General features: G+C 53.7%; 1 protein-coding gene across 1 annotated transcript in view; it reads right to left on the bottom strand.

Annotated features, from left to right (window-relative positions):
* PALD1 (phosphatase domain containing paladin 1) overlaps nt 1-16291 on the bottom strand; it is a 75957-nt gene extending 59666 nt beyond the window's left edge. The window contains exon 1 of the mRNA XM_012762611.3: nt 16067-16291. The gene's annotated coding sequence lies outside the window, so the exon portion shown is untranslated. The remainder of the gene's footprint in view (nt 1-16066) is intronic.
* Between the last annotated feature and the right edge of the window lie 2212 nt (nt 16292-18503).

Genomic DNA, 18503 nt, shown 5'->3' with positions numbered 1-18503 from the left:
CTTGGCACTGTGGACAGCCTCCTAGGACATGCTGAGGTGCTTGTGGGGCCAGAATATAAGATGGGGTGGGGTTGGGCCAAACCCCGAATGCCTTGCAGACCATGCCAGGATCTCAGATGTTGCTCTGCAAGGTGTGATGTGCTGCCCAAGCCGGGCAGTAGAAGAGAAGTATGACCACAGCCTGTGTCAACCTATGAGGGCCACGTGGAGGAGGCGACCCGAGCAAGGGTTAGATTATTACTCCAGGGCCCAAAACTCAGCAGGCCTCACCCTAACTCCCCATCAACCCCAACTAAGCTACGAGAAAGAAATTCACAATGCCAACAGTGCCATGTGCCAAGCTCAGTGTCAGGCACCAGACCAACAAACCAGCAGGGTGCCGAGTGCACAGGCCGCCTGGGCTCGAGCCTCCTCTCCACCACCAGCTTTAAGACCTGGATGGAAACACTTAACCTCTCAATGCTTCAACGCCCTGTCAAATGACGACCCCAAGCACGCCCACCCATGAGAACCGTGAAAGCCCCTGTACGGGCCACCTGAGCACTAGGCCAGTGCTTGGCTAGTATCCACTGCTACATCGTTTCTCCGAATACCCCTGCAGGCTACGGATCTTGGCTGCTCTGACCCACCAAGAAGCCGAGCAACTTGGCCCAGATCACCTGGCAAACACAGCGAACCCGAGATTCAAACCCGGGCCTGTCTGGCCCCGAATGCCCAGGCGCACCCCTGCCCCCGTCAGGCGGAACAAAACCTACGACACTGGAGCCTCGACCTGCCAGCCTGGCTCTCCAGGCCGTGGGCAGCTTCTGGCAGGGAGGGAGGAGCCCCACCACCTCCGAGGCCCCGTGGCAGACGGAGGGGGCAGGGAGAAAATGCCAGGGCACAGGAGGGAAAGAAAAATATTTTTAAGTTTCTCCCTCTTCCTGTTTATCTATCCCCTCCATCCCAAAGTCCTGGTAGCTGTTTGTTCAGGGGAAAGTCCCGCCAAGAGTGACATCCTGCCGAGTGGCCGTCCTGGGCCCGCCTGCCCCTGCCAGCCTTGTGCTGGGGCACCGAGGCCCGCCTCCCTGCAGAACCCTGCCAGGCCAAGAGGCTGTTGCGTGAAGGGGTTTTCAGCAGATGCCGGAGCCCAGGAGGGGACCCGTCACCATCAGCCCCACACTCAGGCCAGAGACGAGACAAGAGGGATCCATCCCTTTTTGCTCTCCCTTTGCTGCGACAGTGTGTATGGTTGTCACCTGTGGTGTACGTGTCGTGCTCTGTAAACCTATATACCTTGTTCGTGCCCTATAATCCTGCCTTTCTCTCCTTAATAAACCTCCTTAATAAACCTCATTTTTGTGCTTGCCTGAAAAAAAAAAAAGGAGAAGGAGGAGCAGGATTCGAGGAAAGGACCGCAAGCCTGGTGTTGGGGAAAGGGCCAGAGCCTGCGCCGGGCCAGGAACACACGCACGGGCCGTGCGGCCAGGCAGAACTGGCATCCGATCCCGACTGGCCAATGACTTGCTGTGTGACCTTGGCCACGTTACCGAACTTCTCTGAGCCTGGATCCCTTATCTGTAAAATAAGGATAATGTTGATACCTGCCTCATAGGGACACGGTGAGGATCACATGAGATAATGTAAGAAAAGGGCTGGCACCTAGTGAGCCTTAATAAATGTTGTTTACTCCCACTCTCACCACCAAGCTGACCCCCTCACTTGCTCCCAAAGATGTGAGGTGTCTTTACCTTTTTTTTTTTTTTTTTTTTTTTTTGAGACAGAGTCTTACTCTGTTACCCAGGCTAGAGTGCCATGGCGTCAGCCTAGTTCACAGCAACCTCAAATTCCTGGGCTCAAGCGATCCTCCTGCCTCAGCTTCCCGAGTAGCTGGGACTACAAGCATGTGTCACCATGCCCGGCTAATTTTTTCTATATATTTTTAGTTGGCCAATTAATTTATTTCTATTTTTAGTAGAGCCAGGTCTCGCTCTTGCTCAGGCTGGTCTTGAACTCCTGAGCTCAAACAATCCGCCCGCCTCCCAGAGTGCCAGGATTACAGGCATGAGCCACCGCACCCGGCCAGAGAGGTGCCTTTAAAATGTGCTCAAAAGAACAATTACAGGCTTAAAAAGTCAGGAACTTCTGACACATGCTATAACATGGATGAACCTTGAGGACATTATGCTAAATGTTTAGATAAGCCAGACATAAAAGATGATTCCACTTACATGAAGGACCTAGAGTAGTCAAATTCACAGAGACGGAAAGCAGAATGGCGGATTCCAGGGGCTGGGAGAGGAGGGTGGGGACTTAGTGTTTAATGGGTATGAAGTTTCAGTTGAGGAAGATGAAAAAATTCTGGGGATGGATGGTGGTGATGGCTGCACAGCAATGTGAATGTACCTAATGCCACTGAATTTTACAATTAAAAATGGCCATATTGGTAAATTTTATGCATATTTTGCCATAATAAAAAAAAATTAAGGACTCATTAAAAAAATGTTATGCCCATGTTCATTTCTGTCTCCACCTTGGAGAGAGTTCAGGGACGAGAGTCGGGACAGAGATGGAAAGAGCCAAAGGCTCTGCCACCAGGCAGCTGGCCCAGACGGGAGAGCCGTGTAGTGGAAGTGGAAGAAAGAGGTCCACAGGCTGCCTCGGGGGTCTGGGGGGCTCTGAGAGGCCCCAGACCGAGCTCGCGTCTGAGCGAGGCAGTTGCACACACCTGCGACCACCAGGAGCACCGGTGACAGTGATGTGTGCAGAGCCCACGCGTATCTTCACGCACGCACACCCACGGTCCCGGGCCCGAGCCGCCATACAGCCCACACGGGCCTACCCCAGGCTGTGCCTGGCCACCCACAGCACCAGCAGCCACCAAACAGCAATGCCGCCTCCTCTCTCCCAGCGCCCACCACCACGGAAGGCGAAGGGCAGGGATGGGGAAGGAGGCGGCAGGGGGAGAAGACTGCGGCTTAGTGGGCACACCCACTGCGACAAGACGCAGCACGTGGCCCTGCAGAGCCTCCCACGCCAGCCTGACCATGCTGCCCACAGAGCTGCAGCCAGGAGGCGGGAGACGGGTAGGACGAGGGGATGACAGCAACAGGGGTTAGACAGCCTCGGGGACACGGGACACTCGGAGTCACCATGTGACCCTAGGCAAGTCCCTTCTTCTCTCAGACCCTCTGGAACTTCCTCAGTTTCCTTTTCAGTAAAATAAGGATTCCACCCCATCACCCAGCAATTCATTCCTGGGTGTGTGTCCTAGAGAAGTGGGTGTTCACCTTCACCAAAAGACACAAGAAAGTTCACAGCAGCTTTTCCTAGAATCGCCAAAGGCTGGAAACAAGGCAAAGGTGCCCTGGCAGGACAGAGGACGGGCAAGTGGAGGTACGTCCTGCAGTGGAGTTCTCCATGTAGTGAGAGGAGCAAACCTTGGATGCCTGCAGCAACGTGGGTGACTGTCGCAGTCACAGGGACGGAAAGGAGCTAGGTAAAAACAGCTCACACTGCATTCACCCATTTACATAAAGCTCAAGATCACGCAGTCAGAAGAGTGACCACTTGCAGAATGGGAGCATTGGGGAACCGACTGGGAAGGGACACCAGGGAACCTTCTGGGGCTCCAGAAAGGTTCTTCATCTCGATGTGGGTGGTGGTTACACAGGTGACACATCTGTGACAAGTCATCAAGCTACGCCTTGACCATTTGGAAATTATATCTCAACTTACAAAACAAAATAGCATCAGCTAATAACTCATCCTCTGCCTTCCCCTGAGCACTGCAGCGAGGCTATGCTGAGAGGCTATGTACAGAGAGCCCACTGCAAGTGTTGGGTTGTGGGTAAGGACATGGGCTGGGAGTCAGAAGGGCCAGGGTTCAAATCCTGATGCTCCCTCTGACCAGATATTTTATTTTCTTTTTTTTGTTTACCAGATTTTTCTATTACCAAAGTTTTTGTACTTACTGTCACAAGTCAAAGGTCTATAAAGAAAAAATGTGTGCCTTTCCCATCCCCCTCAAAGCCCACCTCTTAAGCCTCCTTATGCAACAAGCTTTTTCCCCTTAACAGGACAACATAAACACCCCTACCAGCCAATGCACGTAAATCCAGCCCTATCTGTTTAATGGTGGTGTGTCACTTCATTGTATCACTGCTCGTCCGACAGACAGCTGGGAAATATCTACCTCGTCCACCAGACAGGCACAGTCCTGGCCCCTCATGGAGCAGAACGTCCACAGGAGAGAGAAAGAGAGGGCGGGAAAGAGTGAACAAAGGAACACAATTATGACACACTGTATGCACTGTGTCGTGGCCACGGGGGGCTGAGAGGTTGAGCTAGAAAACGGCAAGGTAGGAAAAGGCCATATTTGAGGTACGGTAGTCACAGAAAGCCTACGCCAGAGGGCCTCCTGGCACGTCATCTCTCAAGTGTGAGGACTTTGAGGTGTTTGGCCCAAACAACCAGAGACGTGGCGATGCCGCCAAGATGGGCCAGACTGAGGGGAAGCAGGTGTGTGTGAGGACTGGACACACAGACAGAGAGCCGCAGTCCCGCCCTGACGCAATCTCAGAAGGAAGTGGCAGGCCTGGGGGCCCTATGAAGAAAGAGGAACTGGTCCTGAGGCTTGGAGGGGACGCTCCAAAAGGAAACGCAAAAGACAGGGAAAAGTGGGTAAAGAGAAGTAGTCAGCGTGACACATCTGACCCACTATGGACTTCACTGCCCAGAGCCCAGGCCGTGGCCAAGGCTGGGCCACTCACGGGCCCACTTTACAGGTGGGGAGACTGAGTTCTATAGTGAGCACCTCTTGTTCAGAAGCCAGGAAGGGCCAGAACGAGCCACGGTCAGGGGCCAGGCAGCCAGTGAGCCCATTTAGTGGCTACAGCTCCCACCTACCACCCCAAACGTGGACTACGGGGCGAGGCCCAGTGTCCCCACCCACCCAGGGAGTCCCCAGGATTCCCAGGAGGTGATGCAGGACTCTGGGCTTCCAGAGCTGAGACCATGACTCAATCCAGACCCATGAATGTCTGCTTAGGGATCTGTGAGCTCTTTTTTAAAAATTGAGGTATAATCCACATACCACAAAATTCACCCTTTAAAGTGCAGCTGCTCCTCAACTTACGATGGGGTTATGTCCTGATAAACCCACCGTAAATTAAAAATATTGTAAGCCAAAAATGCACTTAATGCTATCAACGCAGCAGATGGTCCCTGACTTATAATAGTTCTACTTACGGTCTTTAGACTTTATTACGGCACGAAAACAAAACGCATTCAGTAGAAACTCTAACCCCATGGAAGGTCAGAAGAAGCTCCTCGACTTACCATGGGTTACATCTGAATAAACCCATCATAATGTTGAAAAATTGTAAGTTGAACCACCGTTAATACGGGATTGTCTGTACACAGTTCGATGGCTTTTAGTATGTTCACAAAGCGGTGTAACCACTGTTTAATTCCAGAACATCAAACTCAAAAAATTAAACATAGAATTACCATATAAACCCAGAAATCCCACTCCTGAATATAAACCTAAGAGCACTAAAAACAAGTATCCAAGCAAATGCTTGTACATGAACGTCCACAGCAGCCCAAAGGTGGAAACAACACAAATGTCTATCAACTGATAAATGAATAAACAAAAGGTGGTATATCCATACACTAAAAAGTTATTCATCTATCAAAAGGCATGAAGTAAGGCCAGGCGCAGTGGCTCATGCCTGTAATCCTAGCACTCTGGGAGGCCGAGGCGGGCGGATTGCTTGAGCTTAGGAGTTTGAAACCAGCCTGAGCAAGAGTGAGACCTCATCTCTACTATAAATAGAAAGAAATTAATTGGCTAACTAATATATAGAGAAAAAATTAGCCGGGCATGGTGGCACATGCCTGTAGTCCCAGCTACTCGGGAGGCTGGGGCAGCAGGATTGCTTGAGCCCAGGAGTTTGAGGTTGCTGTGAGCTAGGCTGACGCCATGGCGCTCACTCTAGCCTGGGCAACAAAATGAGACTCTGTCTCAAAAAAAAAAAAAAAGTATGATGTACTGATATACGCCACAACACAGACGAACCTTGAAAACATTATGCTAAGTGAATAGAGCCAGACGCAAAAGGTCCCATATTATATGGGTCCACATATGTGAACTATCCAGAACAGGTAAGCCCACGGAGGCAGAATGCAGATCAGAGGTTGCCAGGGACCAGGGGGGCGAGGGGGGGGGTTGGGAGTGACTTAATAGATATGAGGTTCCTTCAGGGATGATTAAAATGTTTTGAAACTAGACAGAGGTAGGTGATGGTTGCACAGCATTGTGAATGTACTAAATGCCACCAAACTGTATGCTTTAACATGGCTAATTTTATAAGAATTTGAAAAACAAAATAAAAAGAACCTCTGAATGATTATCTCATAAGCAAGCACTGCCATGCTATTTGGGGCTCAAGTCTGCTCCTGTGTTTATGATCCGGTTCCTTCTCCATGAACGCCAAATGACATCATTGCACACAGCACAAAGAAAGAAAGGTTGTGGTTCAAATAGGAAAAAAGGGGGTGGGGAAGTAGAACTGAGCCTCCCCACAGCCCATGGCCGCCTGGACCTGCCCATCCAGGGCCATATTCATGTTGACAGTATCTGCATGAACTCAGCAAAGCCCATCTCAGTGCCAAATTCCTGATTCCCAGAAGAAATGAGTTTAAAAGCCACTATATGCAGATTTCAATAATGACACTATTCTATATCCTACCCTTATCTTCAACCAAGCCAGTTTTCCAGGGATCAAGGATGCCCTATGAAAACAGACATTTGGGGACTGGTCATGGGCAGCCTGGGCTAAAATGTGAGGTCTCACTGCCCCAAACCATCCAATCGGCCAAACATCATTACTACCACTCTGCACAGCAGGTGCCAGTAACAGAGCCGGGGGGACAGGAGAGACTGAGGTCACAACTGTCCACTGTCAACCAGACATTGGCAATGTGGTCTCAGCTAATATTCTTTTAAATCAGCACTGTTCATTGGAAATGAGTTGGCTTTCTGGTTTGTTAGTATTTCCTGTTTGTTTTACAGTTATATTAAAACTACCGCATTTATGCCTTATGCCTAGTCTTGTATACATTTAAGTCATAGTCCAATAATAACGTAAATCAACAAGTGAGGGGTTTTTCCTTTAAAAGATAGTCCGCAAAAGAACACATATTGTATGAAATATCCCGAATTAGCCAATCTATAGAGACAGCAGATTAGTGAGCTGGAGTGGGGAGTGACTACTCGAGGGTATAGAATATCTTTGGGAGTTGATGAAAATGCTGTAAAATTAGACTTTGGTGACAGATGCCCAACTCTTTGACTATATTAATACTAGAAGCTATTGAACTCTACACTTTAAATAGGCGAGCAGCACTAAGATGGAGAAATCCACAAGCCCACCTACTCACAGCTCCCCTCCCCCTACAGGGTTCCCGAGCCCTCAATGAGGCCCTAAGTCACAAGACAATCCCATCCTGGGCGAGCAGGTGACTGCCCCCTAACATTACAACACAGGGTGGCTCCTATCTCCTGGAACTCACTGCACACAACAGTATTAAGGGCACTACTTTGAATTATTAAATTAAGAAAAAGTTAGAAACAATCAAAACAACCTAAGTTACAAGTGTGCAGGAGTGGGGACATGTTGTGCATTGTCAAAGAAAGCAGCACAAATAGATGCAGGTTCAGGCCGGGTGCAGTGGCTCATGCCTGTAATCCTAGCACTCTGGGAGGCCAAGGCAGGCGGATTGCTCGAGGTCAGGAGTTTGAAACCAGCCTGAGCAAGAGCGAGACCCCCGTCTCTACTATAAATAGAAAGAAATTAATTGACCAACTAATATATATAGAAAAAATTAGCCCGGGCATGGTGGTGCATGCCTGTAGTCCCAGCTACTCGGGAGGCTGAGGCAGGAGGATCGCTTGAGCCCAGGAGTTTGAGGTTGCTGTGAGCTAGGCTGACGCCACGGCACTCACTCTACCCCAGGCAACAGAGTGAGACTCTGTCTCAAAAAAAAAAGGTAGGTTCAGAGCCGCTGTGACCCAGTTGGCTGGGGTCAGTGTGGAGCCGGGAGGGTGAAGGTCTGAGCACGGGCACCCCCCCTTCCTCAGGAGCCCACAGACAGCCCCACCGTCCCACCACACACAGGCCAGGCCGGGTTCCCATCGGGGTAAGGCCCCGAGCACGCTGAGACAGCCTCGGCAAGGGGCAACTCTACTGCAACGAGAAGGGCGCCTCAAGGGTCCCTCTTCTGTCAACCCACAAATCCTCCTGGGGCCTGTTCCTTCCAGTGGCACGTCGCAGAGACAGGAAGAGGAAGCCCCTGCCGGCTGCCATGCAGCAGGGGTCAGTGGTGCAGCAGCAGGAGGACACGTCCACCCAGACCCACAGGACAGGTGGCCACAGAGCCTATTTCGGACAGACTGATCCCTTTTGTTCCAATGCCTCCCTCTTCCTGAACCTGCTCTAACTAACCACTTTCAGGAAGCCTTCATTCCATCTGCCACGAAGTCTCGCTGAGCCCCAGCTCGGGGCATGTGCCTGGCACTCTGCTGGCAGTGCTGGGGTCACCCCCCAAGACCCATGGCCAGATGAGAAAGGCAGGCCCCACAGCCATGGGCTGAGTGTGATATCAAAAACTACACAAACTTATGAAGAGGCGCAGAAAAAGACGGAGGGACGTTCGGCAAACTGCTGACAGCGCCGCCTCTGGGGAGGAGAGGGAGTGCAGGGAGGAGAAGGAGTTTCACATTTTATCTTCTATGAATTGACTACTTGAATATTTTGTAAAAGTAATTTTATTATTTTTAACGTAATATGCTCCACACACTGGAATGCTACACAGCAACAAAAAAGGAATGGGACTAATGGAAACGTGCAGTAATGGGGATGAATCTCAGAAAGCATCCTGTTAAAAAGCCAGACACCAAAGATTACCTATCATAAGATCCCATGTGCATGAAAATCTAGAAGAAAACAGAATGACAGGGGCAGAAAGAAGATGAGCAGGCCTGGGCCCAGAGGTGGGAGTGCGAGGACCTTTGTGGGTGATGGACACGTCCTGACTTGTCTGAGGAGGTGGCTGCATGGCTGTGACATTTACCAACACTCACCGACTTATACACTAAACGTGGGTGAATTTTATGGTGTGCATACTCAATACAACTTTTTTTTAAAGGAAGGTAGAGAGGGAATGGGGAATAACTGCTTACTGAGTACAGGGTTTTCTTTTAGGGTGATAAAATGTTTTAGAAATTGATAATAGTGGTTGCACAACATTGTCAATATACTAAATGTCACTGAATTGTGCACTTTAAAATGGTTAATTTTATGTTAGGTTAATTTCACCTTAGGAAAAAAAAATTTTTAAAGGTACACAAAAAAATTATTATACCCATTTTGCAGATGAGAAAATTGGGCTCAGATGCCCAAATGCCAGCCCAGGGCTTACTCACTTCATGTCCTAAGCCTGGTTTGGAGCCCCCTAGAGCAGAGACTGCCCCACATCTCCTCAAGGGGTCTGCAGCTGTGAGGTCCCATCTGGGGCATCCAGAAACCAGAGCTTTACACAGGCCTGGGAGTGAGTCAGACAGGGCAGAACCTGAAGGGTCTCCAAACATCCGTGAGCTCTAATAGACAGGGCTGCCTTGAGAGGCAGGCAGTGAGCACCCAGGACGCAGGTGGTCACAGCAAGGCCAAACCACCACTCAGATCAAGGATGCATGAGGTCCCCAAGGCCTTTCCACCCAGGGTCCCAAGATGATGGGCTCAGTCACTATGAGGCAACAAACGGGACATGTGGCAGATAGATGGCAGCAGTGCCCACCCAGACAACAAGTGGGAGCAGAAGCAGGTGCAGCTCAGACCCTGTAGGACAAGTTCTCTGTCACCATGAGGTGCTCAGATGAAAAAAAGATACTGACCATGAGACAGTGATTAAAGAACAGATCACTGCAGAGAACTCGCCTACCTATCACTCAGAGTATATGAGAGCAAAGACATTTCTTTCTGGAGGAATATCTGGCATTGACCTCTCGGATTCTAAACAACTGGCAGAATTTGCTAGAATGAAGCCAAGAAATGTTAAAGAAGACAATGCTCCAAGAAAAATAGCTTGCCCTCATAAAGGCTGCACAAAGAAGTTCAGGGATACCTCTGCCACAAGAAAACAACTAACATACCCACGGGCCTGGAGTCCATGCACATGCAGAAACCAGAACGATACCAACTGGCTCCTACTTGGAGAGAAGCCCTTACGGTGCACATTCCAAGGCTTCCAGAAACACTTTTCGCTAGACTTCAATACGTGCACACATGTGTGAATCCATCCTGGGGACAGGCCCTTTGTGTGTCCGTTCCATGGTTGCAATAAGAAATTTTAACTATCACGCCTGTAATCCTAGCTCTCTGGGAGGCCGAGGCAGGCAAATTGTTTGAGCTCAGGAGTTCAAGACCAGCCTGAGCAAGTGCAAGACCTCATCTCTACTAAAAAAATAGAAAGAAATAAGTTGGACAACTAAAAATATATATAGAAAAAAATCACGGTGGCTCACGCCTATAATCCTAGCACTCTGGGAGGCCAAGGCGGGCAGATTGCTCGAGGTCAGGAGTTCTAAACCAACCTGAGCAAGAGCAAGATCCCGTCTCTACTATAAATAGAATGAAATTAATTGGCCAGCTAATATATAGAGAAATAATTAGCTGGGCATGGTGGCGCATGCCTGTAGTCCCAGCTACTCAGGAGGCTGAGGCAGAAGGATTGCTTGAGCCCAGGAGTGTGAGGTTGCTGTGAGCTAGGCTGATGCCACGGCACTCACACTAGCCCAGGCAACAAAGCGAGACTCTGTCTCAAAGAAAAAACAAAACATCAGCTGGGCATGGTGGCGCATGCCTGCAGTCCCAGCTACTCAGGAGGCTGAGGCAGGAGGATCACTTCAGCCCAGGAGTTTGAGGTTGCTGTGAGCTAAGCTGACGCCACGGCACTCTAGCCAGGGCAACAGAGTGAGACTCTGTCTCAAAAAAATAAAAAAAAAAGAAAGAACAAAAAGTTATATAAGTTGTGTTTGCCATCTTAATTTTAGTTGTATGCTTTGATGTTAATACATTTTGTGCAACTATATCATATAGCTGTACTGAATCATGTAACATGAAATATTAGATGTGATTTAATAGTGTTAATCAATTTAAACCCATTTTAGTTACTTTTTTCCAAAAAATACTACCAGACGCTGATATTCAGTGTGATTTCTTTGCCTGTTCAGTTACAGAAAAGGTACTCAGTTGTAGAATGTACTATATACCCTTTAACACCTAACATGCACATCCCATGCAACAGAAAAGGCAACAATGCAACAGCGATCCCAAAAAATAAAAAGGGGAGGGAGACGTGCCCATTGGCCACTTTGTGCCCAGCAGGAAAGGGATCAACTGTCTCAGGAGGTCCTCCAGTGCCAGGAAAAGGAAAAGGGGAAAAGAAGTTCCCCTCTGTGCTTCTAAACAGGATCTTCAAATACACCCAGTGTCCCTGTCCTCCACTCTGGGAAGCCCAGACAGAGGCCAGCACAGCCTGCAGAGAGGAAGGCCTGAGCTTAGCAGGATGCAGAGGCTGGCACGGCCCAGGTCACCCAGGGGCACCCCACCCACCCTGCTTGGCCCCTGACCCAGCCTCCTGGCAGCTTGTATGGGGCACCCACAGCCCTTCCAGCACCGCACCTCCCCGCTCAGGGAACGTCTGAAAGCCTCAGCTCCCTGGCACACACCTAGTTCCCAAAGCCCCAGATGTTCCCTACTGCCTACCACGGGCACGCAGGTGACCCTAGGCACCTCGTCGGTGCCCCAGCTGCAGCCCAGGCAGGGGCCCCCTCAGAGCGAAAGCCAGTCCACGTGCCCGTTACAGGAAATATATAAAACACCTGCCAAGCATTGTCACACCTCTGCCGTGCTGCTCTTTGTGCTAGGGAAGCCTTCCCTCCCCCTCCCCCTCCCCCTCCCCCTCGCAAGCTCCCAGCTGTCCTTGGAAGCCCACAGGAAGCATCTACACTCCTGAAGCATCTACACTCCCAGCTCCAACCACAGCTAGCACAGGCGCCATCGTGTCATCAGTGGGGCGTGGCCTGAAGTCTGTATGCGCCTCACTCACCTCCCGGCAAGGACTGCGTCTACTCCACCTTCCGATCCCCAGCACCTCATACTGAACTCAGGGCCGAGCAAGTCCAGGAACCCAAATCAAGATACCATCCTGGTCTGTCCCATCATCCACTGTGCAAGCTTCCTGGCTTTGCTGAGCGAGCACCAATCATGGCAGTAACACCAGCACCTAATGTTCACCAAGCACCAAATCTGGCACCAAGTCCCAGGACCCAGACAGTACCCCGGGGCTCTCCATGTGTACCTCCTTTTATCCCAGGGACAGGCTCATAAGGGAGTTACTGTCATCAACCCTGTTACACAAAGGAATTGAGGCACAGAGAGAGGTTAAGTTTGTTACCCAAGGCCACACAGCCAATAAGGGAGGAAGCAGGAATTCAGACCCTGGTGGTCTCCTCCCAGAGCCTCAGGACAAGTCTACTGGAGGGTGAGAAGATGGTCAGGGGAGCCTGTCGGACAAGCCCTGAGTGGAAGAGGAACTCAGAGATTACAGAGACCAGTGCTTCCAGACCTTCTCTTTCCCCAGGTCCCAGCCAAAGGCCTCGGAAGGGACCAGAGCCTCCTCCCAGACCGAGCCTGCTGCTCCCGGGCCCATCCCGTGCTTAGCGCCAGTTACAGGAAACATAAAAGCCTGTCTGCAAGCGCCTTGGCCCGGCACAGGGGAGGCACACGGCTGGGCTGCCCGCTGGAAGGCAAGAGCCATGATTTGGGGCTATTCTTAGCAAACCACTGGCTCCCCTCCCGGAGGCCCAGCAGGCCCAAGCTTCCATACGCCCTGCCTGCCATTTCCTGACCCTGTGTGTGCAGGGGCTGCTGGGCAGCAAGTGAGGACAAAACCCTCCAGCTTTCACGTGAGAGGCGCCTGGCCTGCCCAGCCCTATAACCAGCCTCCAGGGCCAGGGGCCTGCCTGGCTGCTGAGCAAGCTGCGGAGAGTCCTGGCCACCAGGGAAGGCTCATAGTCAAGCCCCCGCCCCCATGTTGACTGAGCGCTCACTCCCGCAAGGAACTGGGCTGCATGCTTTCCACTGCTATTTTCCCACCTAACCCGCACAACATCCCCAGGGCTTGGGGGTTACTGGCCCTACTTTAAAGATGAGGAAACAAGTCATTAAGTAACTTGCCAAAGGTCACACTGTAGTTAGTGTCAAACTGTATCTAGAATCTGGGCTGGATCCCAGTAGCCAGGTTGGGCAGAGGAGATAACAGAGCCAGAACGTGGGGCCCCCTCCCCTGTGCAAGCCCAGGGCTCGTGGGGAGAGGAGCCCACCCCAGAGGGCAATGGCTCTTATCACAGACCCAGCTGCCATGTGTGCTGTCTCTCCCCCAGGGACCGTGTCAGCCCTGATGAAGACCCAGAGGCTTGGGTTCAGAAGGAGAATCCCACAGCCAGGGTCCTCCCCTATCCTGGTTGGAGCACCCTCCGGGCCACAGGGCCTCGCTTCAGGGAAGATGAGAATCAAAGGTTCGAGGAGCTCCTGCTGGCATTTAAGGCAGGAACCCAGCCCTGTAACTGAGGGAGTGGGGAAGCCAAATGACTCACAGTAAAACAGAGGACACTGAGCCCTTTGGGATTCTCAAACCCCAAAGTAGGAGTCTAGAAAAAGTCACACCACAGAGCACCTGTACCGCCCCAGACCCCCCAAACAGGACAACTGCGGGGCACTGCTGCCACACGGGGAAGTGGTGACAACCGAGCAATGCACGCCACACACTACACGTCAGTGCCCACCTCTGTCTGGGTCCTGGCCTCCACGGTCCAGTGGCTCTGGCAGGCATACGTGTCTTCGTCCCTGGGAGCGCACAGCCAACTCCATGTCTGCCCAGGTGCTTCTGTGAGGCTTTCTTACGTCTGTGTGCGTCAGTTCACACCCACGTCCGTGCTCTGGCTGGTCCACCTAAGTCTGCCCACTTACATGTCTGCCTCCCCATTCAAATCCCAGTGACTGGGTAAATCTGTAATACATGTCTGCGTGGTCCACACTGATATGTTCATGTATGTCTTCCCCCACACGTCTGTGTCCCTGGGTTGCTTCCTCACCTCTTGTCTTCCTGTGCCTGCCCTCAGGTATGTATGCAGCCAGCTTCTCTATGTCTCTGCCCCACGCAGCTGCAAAGCTGAGCGTGCACACATATCTCTGCCCACATAGGCATCCCCTACCTGCGCCTGGGTGACCCGGGTCTGTGTGTGCCACCTGTCTGGAGACAGGTAGGTGTTCACCAGAGTTGTCACAGTGCCGGCCAAGGGCTTCGGGATGAGCTCCACAGCTCCCACTCTCAGAACTGCACCCAAGGCCATGGGGTGAGCACACTGCCACCTCCTAGAAGTGTTCCAGAAAAACAGAAACCTGCCAGGGACAATGGGGGAGGGACAGAGGCCCAGATACAGTAGAACCTCACAGAGGTGAGGTCAGAGCTGCCCCAGGCACCACCCACCTCGAGCCACCCAGGCCCTACCCTGCCTACCCCTAACCCCACTGAGGGAAGGGCAGAGAGTACATGCCACCACCTCAGGTCTGTCTACACTCACAGGAAACTGTCTGGCCCAGTGTCTCCCAGCCTCCCCCTACCCCCAGCAATGGAGGCTCTTCAGAAAGGAAGTGAGGACTTCCTCCCACTTGCCTCTGAACCTCCTACAAGTCTGGCTCTGTACCCCAAACCTCAGGAGCCACAGGGCAGCTAGGAGACTCCTGCACTCAGCCTAATCCAAGAAACCAAATGGGTTCTGAAACCCACCAGCAGAGAAAAAAAACAAAAACCTGGGAGTGGGGCCAGGAGCCATATATAGGCAGGGGAACTACCCAGCCCCCTGCTGCCCCCTGCCCGTGGAAGCAGTGAGAGGCCCAGATTACTGGCAGGGTATGAAGGAAGGGTAGGTAGGGAGCTGCAACATTTAAACCCATCTGCACTGTTGCGTGAGAACTGGATCCCAGCTCCCAGCTGCTCTTGCAGGCTGCCTGCATTTCTCATGTAGCAATTGTGCGCAGCTTCTTGGCATTTACACTATCAGCAGTCTAGGATTGGTATCAAAACCCTGTATCAGCAAACCTTCTGCGTGTTTATGTTCTGTCTTCCTCTGAGGGGTCTGAGCCATGTGAGGACAGAATCCTCCAAATACTCCCACCATCCACGCCCTGCCCCGGCCTGGCCCAGTGCCTGGCATTTAGGAGGTGCTTGGTCATCGGGTTCAGGCTTCTCTGCCCAGAAGCCAAAGAGTTGGAACCTGGACCTCCGGTGGGGAGAGCAGAGCTGCCCAGAAGCTTCCTGAGGCCATGAAGCTTTTTTCCATCTCTGACTCCCCAAAAGACAGGAACAGGCTCCAACCACCCTGGCCACCATAAGAAGCCAGGTGTAGCTGCTCTCCCATACAACACACTCTTTCTGACACGTCCGTAGCTTCAGGAAAACCCTTTGAAATTAAAAAATGGACTCACCCCGGAGACCCAGGCCTACAGAGGAAGAGGGCCAGACCGGGTGAGAATCAGAGCCTGTGTCCACTGGGACCTATGACTCTTCCCTTGTCTGTGGGCCTCCAGCCCCCTAGAGATGAGTCTGGGGACCCCGTCTCTGGATCATGAGAAAGCTTCCCTCTCCCAACAACTTCGCGGGAAGGCCTAGCAACGAAAAGTAGAGGTGTCGCCAGTCCATGCCTACCCCAGTGAAACCTGGGGTGCGCGAGTGGCCCAGAACCCGACACACAAACGACCCAGTAACCGCTGGCTGGCTGGTTAGCGAGCTCCCGCCTGCCTCCCAGGAGGCCGGCCTGAGCGGGTGCGGGCTGGGGGCCCAGGACCCCTCTCCTCTCCCGGCGAAGGGGAGTGGGCGGCTGGAGCAGCCACGGGCTGGGTGCACGGGGGACTCCTGGAGCGGCCCTCCCCTCGCCAGCCCGGGCCGGACGCGTCGGTACCTGCCAGCCCGCGGCTCCGGGGGGCATGCGTGCTCCGGCGGCCGGCGCGCTGCGCCCGGACTGCGGGCGCCGAGTCAGGCAGCGGCGGGGCGCGCCCGGCGCGGGCTCCGGCTCGCTCCTCCCAACTTCCCCGGCCCATCCGTGGGCAGAGGCGGCTCCGGAGGTGGGCAGGCCGGGCGGACGAGGCGCGGCCGCCGGAGCTGGAGCGCTCGCTGCCCGCGCCCCGCGCCCGCGTCCCCCGCGCCGAGGGGCGGGCCCGGCCCGGCCGCCAATCACCGCGCCCGCTGCCGCCGGCCCGCCGGAGCACGGGTCCCCGCGCAGGGGGGCGGGGGGCTCGGATTTAAAGACACACTCACCCCGGCCGCGTCCCGACGGCGTCCGAGCGGCCGCTCTCGGGCGGGCGGGCGGGGGACGGCGGGCCCCACCTTCCCCGGCCCCGCTTCCTCCCTCCGCCCGCCCACCCTGCGCGAGGAGGAAAAGTTTGGGGCGGGGGAGACTGCCCGGGAAGCCAGTTCCTCTTCCCTTGTAGTTGTTTGGCTCCTTCTGGAAGACACCCAAACCCGACATCCAGCCCCGCAGCGCCCGGGCTGGGGAACGCAGCAAAGCTCTGGGCGCCACACCCCCGCCCTACCCAGCTCCCCGGGAGCCCGGCCGGGCTTCCCTCGCCCCTCTCAGCCTTTACCGCCTGGCCGAGCCTCAGCGGGACCGAAGCGGGTGTCCGGCTCCGGGCCGCGCCTCGCCTTGCTGTGCGCCCGAGCGAGGCGATGGGACTCGCGGGGCTTTACCCTCCCAGGTGTCGAAGGGCGAGCCCCTGAAGCGCAGACTGTCCGCCCAGTAGCCTGGGGAAACGCGCCTGCCAGCCCCCAGAGGCGAAAGGGGACCCGCAGAGCAGGAACTTTGGAAGGAGGGGTCCCTTCGCCCCCACTCCTTGGCTCCAGACGGTGACCCGCACCGGAGGGCCTGCCCCAGCCTCCCGCGCCGCGGGGCTAGCGCTGGGCGGCACCAGCCGTGCCCACCCGCACGCCCCCGCGGGCCCCCACGTGCGCTCACTCGCTCGCCGAGGCTTCCTCCCAGGGAGATGGGCTTTGCTGTGTTTGGTGAGTCACTTCCTCCCTCTCTCCGCTCCACGCTCGGGAAATCCTTCCTCACCTGTCCCTACCTGCCTCACCTCCAGTCAGGGCCCAAGCTCTGGATGCCTCGGGAGGAAGGCAGCGCTCTGCCCAAAGTCAGCCTGGAGGAAGGCGCCCGGCCTGGAGCAGGGCGCCCAGTCCCCATGGATAACTAAAGGCAAGAGAAATGACTCATTTGTGTGCTCTTACCAGGTCCCTAGCTCCTAGGTCTCCAGTGCTTCACCTGGATCATTTTATGAGTACCCATCAAATGATCCGTTTTCATGCATGAGGAAACTGAGGCTCAGAGCAGACTTGCCCTCAGCTCCAGGCCTGCTCCTGCCCCACCCAAGGGTGTGAGGAGGACAGCAGCAGAGGAAGTCCAGGAGCCCAGCCTTGAGAAGAGCCCTGACCTTCCAGAGTCCAGCAGAGGGAGGCTCAAACTGGCTCCCACTTCACTGACTGTGTGATCTGGGAAAAGTGACATAAGTTCTCTGATCCCCAAGTTCCGCATCCATCGATGGCCCTATTCTCCTTGGAAGAGGTGTGCGAGGAGCCCATGAGCTGGGCGAGTGATGCCCAGGCACAGTGTGTGGCACACTGTAGGGCTCCATCCTCAGGCACAGTCCTTTCCTTCCTCCTCTAGCCACACCCCATTTCCCAGCCCAGCCCCTGTCAGATTCCCCAGCTGCAGCCCTGCCATCCTGAAAATGCACGCCAGGAAAGAGCCCCCTCAAGGCCAGGACGAAGGTATGGGGCATGCACACACACACTCTCATACACAAATACACACATCCGTGCACAAACATCACACGCACACACTCTCATGCTGCTTACCCCTCGCCCTCACTATCCAGCAGATTCTGGGGTCCATGGCCATTTGCCTCTCTACACTGAGCTCCTAGAGAGCAAAAGCCAAGTCTGACCTGTCTGTTGGGCCCCTGCACAGTGCCTGGCACATCTCCGTTCATTCATTTATATTCACCATGTACACACTAGGTGTTCCTGTTGAACCAAGCAGAAAAGCCCAGAGCAGGGATGTTCTCAGGAGAGCCAGGAGTCACCGTCCTTATGGCTCCAACAGACAGGCTGGGGGCTCAGTTGGTAGGCTCTAGAAGTAGAGGGCTGTGGGGTTGGAGGTATCTCAGGATCAGGCCACAGACTGCATCCAAACTAATCTCTTCAACCCAACACCCCAGAGGGTCTGCCGAGTCCCTGCTCAAAGCAGCAAGTCCTACAGCCCTGATGGTCTGCTGGCCATGCAGCTGGGGCATCCCTGCACACACAAGAAAGCCTTCAGGACCAGATTTGCCCCACCCTGTGCCTGG

Source organism: Microcebus murinus, chromosome 14, assembly GCF_040939455.1.
Source record: "Microcebus murinus isolate Inina chromosome 14, M.murinus_Inina_mat1.0, whole genome shotgun sequence".
NCBI lineage: Eukaryota > Metazoa > Chordata > Mammalia > Primates > Cheirogaleidae > Microcebus > Microcebus murinus.
Note: the sequence above shows the minus strand (reverse complement) of the source record. Positions and strands in the feature narration are given on the sequence as shown.